The following is a 6496-nucleotide window of genomic DNA, read 5'->3' as shown; positions in this document are numbered from 1 at the left end:
GAGATAGAAAATCACTATTAATATTCTCTTCAGTTAGGGCCTTTAATTCAGTCTCCATGTTGCTGCAGGGTAGTTCAGTTCCAAGTGATGATGCATATGCTTCTTTTCCTCCACCTCTGCCTAATCGTTTCCTTATATCTTCTTCCTACAAAACTGAAGCAGTGCTCAGGGAAGTGAAGGGAAGTTGGTACTGGGAAATGTGCCAGGGATCAGGGGAGGCTTATTGCAGAAGGGACAACTTAGTTGAGACCTGAAGTTTGAATTGGATTGATGAGGCCAAAAGGGGGGAAGCGATGGAGGAAGAAGCCAAGGCTGAGAGAGAGAACACGTGCAAAGGCCCAGGGATGACCGAGAACAGTGGGCAGAGAGATGAGAGTAATTTGGGGTGATTGGAATAAAGAGTCCAAAGGATGGAGGGAAAAGAGTGGGAAGGATGAACGTTTCAAATACTGGGATGACAGGTATGTGGGAGAGAGGTTAGGTTTGCTTTCTGCAGTTAACTAGCTCCATGGGCACAACTAGAATCCAGGGGGAAAATTCCAGGGAAAAGGACATTGACTAAAAATTAAACTGTGGTAATGGCCTCTACTTAGCTAATCCTTCCAGTATTTCAGACACCATGGTAAGGATTTTCTATCCATTATCTCACTGGAGCCTCAAAACACCTATCCTGTATCTCACTGGAGCCTCAAAACACCTACCCTGTGAGGTAAATGAGAAAATAGACTCGGAGAAGTTACATTAACTAGCTCAGTGTCACACAGTGAAGACAGAGTTGAGTTAGGATTCCAGAATTGCCGCTCTTGGTCACCTCTGTCAAACTGCTTCCTTGTGAGGATTATGTTGTCACAGAACAAGTGTATGGCTCTGAAAGTTTCCTGTCACTGATGGGATACTGTAAAGGATGCAGGCATTAAGAGAACCAGTAACCTTCTGAGAATCTTCCCATTGCGAGATCCAGGGATTCAATGACACATCAGTAGTTGGATATATAAAACAACCCTGAAAGACAACCAGCTTCTGCATTTTGGGCAGCTTTATGTCATGTGTAATGGGCCCTCCTGGGGTATCTGTAAGGGGGGCATTCTCAGGCTTCATCACTGCAGAAGAGAGCACTGAAAGGGAGGCAGAATGAAATGGACCAAATTAGGGCAGCTCAGCCCTCCACTAAAGACATGCATCTTTCACAAACATCTGCTTTAGCTAATGCTGGCCTTGGGCAGTATTAAATTATGTATTCAGCTCTTAAACTATCACAGATTCATGTTTCAAGAATATAACCATGAGAAAATATTGCACCACTAGCAGAAACAAAACAGCTCTGCTCATTTGGCATTAAATATTTTTTGGTGAATTTCTATAATAATTCCTCATTTTCTTTCAAATTAAAGGACATTGTGGGAGACCAAATAGGTTAGAATGCATAGGAATTTTTTTCTATTATTGACTTATTGAAAAAAAGAATAAAAAATTGCCTCTTTTGCTCACCACTCAGTGAATGGTATCCAAATAGCAAACAACAATAAATTACACAATGAATTTGGGCATGTTAGAGGTAGAGAGACCTTAGAGAGCATTCCAAATGTGTTTTCTAGAATTGCCTCTTCTTTATAATGAAGTGCTTCTCTAAGGTCAGAAATCATGACCTTCTTGAAATATACCCTGGGTAGGCCAGCTCCCGCCCCCGTCCCAGCATTGCTTTAAAACAGAAAAAACCATGGCCTATCACAGTTATGAGGGCTTTACCTGTGAATTTTTTAGAGAGAGAGGGAGATGTTGGGGGAAGGAAGAAGGGCTCTCTTGTGCCATCAACCCTGACATATTTAGTGGTTAATAGTTGGGAAATATTATATGGAGTTCATCAAAACGTGTGCTTCTCAAATCCCAATAAAACATTAAGAGTCTTCAACAAAGTTGTCCTTTGTGGTGGCAACCCAGGATCCTTGCACCCTGATGGGAAGACAGTTTCCATAGTGACAATGAATATAGGTGACCCTTTCAGGCAAAACTCTGAAAATGTTGATTCTCCTCTCTCTATAGCTGAGTCAAAGCATTCCATTCCCTGCCCCTTCTCCTCTGAACACATGGTGATGCTCACAACTTCCAAGTATTTGCTCATTAAAACCCTGCATTCTGGACTCTTTCTGGTTCTTTCCCTTCTTTCATGAAGAAAAAAACCCCTCTTTTCTATATATCAACAACAGGTACAGAGCATATACTCTTAAAATGTAGTAAACCAAATTTTTGAAAATTATATTGGAAGGTATTACTTTTGCAGCAATCATTTCTTCCTTTACTCTTTCCATAAATATTTAAATAAAAATTTAGATCATTCTCATTTAAAAAAAGATACACCAATGGCCTTATATAAAAGAATTTTTTTCTGGCAACTTGAACATGTAGTAAATACAATAAAAAGAAAATAAAGATTTTGCAATAAGTGCCCTGTGAGTGTTAGAATATCTCAGCTGGAATAATCATGTCAAGGACCAGGCAGTTGGACAGGTGATTTTTCTTAAATAGAACTCAATCCATTAATGCCAGCCATGGTCCAAATGAGGTAACTGCTGTGGGTCAAGGTGGGGAAGACAAAGTTGTACAAAGACAGAGCTGCAGTAAACTAAAAACATCTCTGCTCATTTCCTCTTTGGTCTAAAGCACGCAAGAGAGGCATTGATCTTTGCCAGCCAGTCTTAAACACCGTCTGTAAGAGGAAGATGAATTAAATTCAGCAGAAGCATGATTGCTCCCTGGCTGCTGGAGAGGCAGGGAGGATTTGGTGTAGGGGATGCCAGGACTGACTGTGTTGGCAAGTAGGCAGGTGGAGTGATGCTGGCCTGTGCCCAGAGGCCATCAGAGGTCAGGACTTCCAGACCCGACCCCAAGCAGGCCCAGCAGAGTGTCTCAGCATAGCAATCCAACTGGCCAGGCCTTCCAGACACCTTAATAACTCTGTACCAGGGATTGAGTGGCTGGAGGAGGAGAGGTAGAAACCAATTTGAGGTACTTTTTGACGATGACTTTTCCCTCTAAGGTCTTCAGCTAGTCTAAGTGACTGTCATTATCTAGCGGCAGTTAAGTCAGGCTGTCCAGACTCACAAGTGTCTCTGTCAGATACTCTCTTTCTCCAAGTCAGCACAAAATTTGAGATCTGTAGGATGTTTGGCCAACATTTTGTAGCCTTTTTTCTCTAACACCATTTTTCAGGTTGCGTATTTCTGTGTGTGTTAAAACTAATGACGTCTGTCAAAAATGTTTCATCGAGTATGGTTTTTGTGTTTGTCTTTTCAGGGATAAGGAAATGTTTTATTTTCTTTACTGTTTGTCTTCCTTCATCTGGCAAAGAGTAAGCTGTCCCATCAACCCCCAGTGATTTAGAACAGAGAGGAAATTAATATTAGGGTTTTGTTTAACAGCGGCACTACATCTGCCATTAGACAACTTTTACTTCCTCTCTGAGTAGCAGAGAAACTGTCTTTCCTCAACCAAAATGTCAAATGAACAGAGGCCTTAAATAAGAACATGAATTTGACCTTTACCAGATGTCTTTATTCTTTAACATTTTTCAAAGATACACACTTGGAAAAGTTAAGACTTATTGATACCCAGCACGGATGCTTTATTGTCTGCCATTTCCAAGATGCCAGAGGCTTTCTTATGTGAACAAAACAACTATTTCCGTCATAATGGAGCACAATTATTTATTCACCTAGCAGAGCAGAGGAAATCATTTTTAAACTAAAAACACAGAATGGGTTGTCTCTACCACAAACTTCCCACAAAAGCAGGAATCTTACTACGTAAGTAGAACCAGATCCTTACTCCATTCTCTGCCCAGCAGAAAAATTACATGGCTTTTAGGTTTAATGGCCTTTTAGGCTTGTGGCCAAAAGAAGTTCCAAAAAATACTTCTCTGGTCCCAATTTGCCCACTCAGCCCAGTTCTTTGTAAGCAGGGAGCAGAGTCGCTGGAGAGCATCCAAAGCCAGCTCTGTGAAATGGAGGCCAGAGAACCACTCCACACAATTGGGAGGAGAGACAAAGGAGCCCCGTGATCACAGTGAGTCAGACCATGACAGAGCAGGTTCAGGATGGTGAGTACAACCTAAGTGATGGAGCCGCTTGTCAGGTGCGTGCGTTATTGACGTTGTACAGGTCAGCGTGTGGCGGCCAGGTGGGGCTGGGGGGGGGGGTGCCTTTATCAGAGTGCCCCAGGCCCTCCTCTCTCATCATTCTGTTGCATCTCATCCTGTTTCTGTCTTTAGTAAACAAACGTGACTATTGTTATTTCCTTGTCAAAGATTTGGGCTTTTATTTGAACATTTCACATCCCAGTCCTGAGTCCAGACTGTGAAGCAGAGAATACTTTTCTGATTTTTCATGGGCATCTTCAAGCTGAAGGGATTTCAGGAAAATACAGGGATATCCTTGCCTGCCTAGATATTCTCTTCTCCATTAGCTCAGGCTCCTCACTCTTGAGGTATGAAGGACGCAGATCAGTTGCCCATGCAGTAACTCCATTGTACATAGGTTTTCCTCTCTAGAACTCTGGATTCTCTCCTTCATTCATTCAACAACTGTTTATGTGCTACTGATGCACAGCAAGAGATCTGGGGCTGAATTCTATACCTGTTCCTGGCTTCAGATTGCTGAGAATTACCCAGAGAGATCAGAAGATGGCACAAAGCACCAGGGTCATCATCTCAATTCGAGTTGGTGAGGGTCACTTGGAAGGCACAAAGCACCAGGGTCATCAACTCAATTCGAGTTGGTGAGGGTCACTTGGAAGGCACCAGAAGGACAGCAGTTCTTCAGAAGATGAGAAGGTTGCTTCCGGCTCTAGTGGATCAGAGATGTCTTCAAGGAGGAACCTGCACCCATGCAGACCTTTGAAGGCCCTCTGAGCTGAGATATGTAGCGGCTGAGGGCAGTGATCCCAACTTGAGCTGAGGAAGCATGAAGAATCATTTTCTCTTACTTCCTCTAGTCAGGTTGGTTCCTAAGGGAGCTGAAAAATGCTTCAGCATTGCTGGTGGCTGTACTCTAGGCATTTGCTTCCCCTCACAGCCAGCCAGTTAAAAAAGTTTTACAGCTGACACAAATAGGCAAAAATAAAACAAAAAATGTAAATGATCTGGATTTGAGGAACTGAAAAAAAATTGTTAACGAGAGAAATGCCCTGTAGTATCAGTACATAATTTGTCTGGGTTCTCAATCACACCTACATGATCTCTGGGCCCCACGTTGGAGTTGCTAGAATGTTCTGTATATCTGAGCGATCTCAGACACCACAGGAAGACTAGAGCTCCTTCCTGGAAGCCTCTGGAGATGGAGTTTGTGTGACAGTTATCAAAATAAAAGATGATTCTTGAGAAACAGAAACCTGCAAAGACTGTGACAAACTTACACCTCATATGAACAAATCCAAACCTGTGACTGGAATGTTCTCACAGTTATTTAAGTTCCCAGAGTGTGGCAAGTTTTTCTCTTAACCATATCATTATTGTTGAAATGTAAGAAAAAACAAACTGAGAAATGACATCCTTCTGAATAAGTGTCTGAGAGGCAAAAATGTAATAGTCAAAGCACAGGCATTTCCAAAACTTTCAAATAGAAGACAACAACACAGTTAAATCATTTTTATTACAGGCATAAAATAAAAATTAGTATAAAATGTTAAATGTTTATGAGCATGACTCTGCTTTGAATAATTTCTAATTTAGAATGGATGATCTGGCAATCAAAATTGTCTCATAATTACTCTCTTAGATACATTAAGTTCACTCAGTTTTCACCTTCAGGCATTTAATGGCAAAAGACCATGGTATCTTTAGCCACATTTGAAATATTAGCTCTATAGTCAAGCAAACTCTTCCATAGAGGACTTTCCTTCTCTGTTCCCTAGTCTCTGAATGGTGCACAGTAAAATAGCAGGGAGGGTGGTGGCGGGCAGAGAGGATAGTTCCATTTCGTGGCACCAATGACAGCTACACCCTGGAATTTCTGTCTTGAGCTGAAGTTAAGAAAGGATGGCTTGGGTAAAGTCAGGATTTACAACAGAAAGGGTTTTGAAGGTTGCAGAGGCCCTTAGTGCAGACTTCCCAGTGCATGGAAGCAGCCAATTCCCCACATTTACATTGTATCTGTAGCTGGGTGACAGCTCTCAGTAGGGCAGGCCAGGTACAGCAAAGGAGTGTACTGTCTCCTGCAGGCCATATTAGGAGGCTCTGCTCGACCTGTGGTCCCACCCCCCTCACTTTCTGGAGATTCTGAGCCCCCAGAAGTTCCATTTGGATTACAATATCTTATTAGGACAATATGAACTGCTAAAGAAGTTGATGGAAATCCAGTGCAAGAGTTGGTCAGTGGGCTTGAGCGATGTAAGCCTCTGTCAGGGAATAGGGGGAGGTGCAGTGGCCCTGAGTTTGCCCCTGACTGGTCTGATTAGGGTGTCCATGCTTTGGGGAAGGTAGATGCCCAGTGCAGGACTTTGGGGT

Source organism: Lontra canadensis, unplaced genomic scaffold (genome assembly GCF_010015895.1).
Source record: "Lontra canadensis isolate GAN:19392208 unplaced genomic scaffold, GSC_riverotter_1.0 scaffold79, whole genome shotgun sequence".
NCBI classification, from domain to species: domain Eukaryota; kingdom Metazoa; phylum Chordata; class Mammalia; order Carnivora; family Mustelidae; genus Lontra; species Lontra canadensis.
This window is presented reverse-complemented; position numbering follows the sequence as displayed.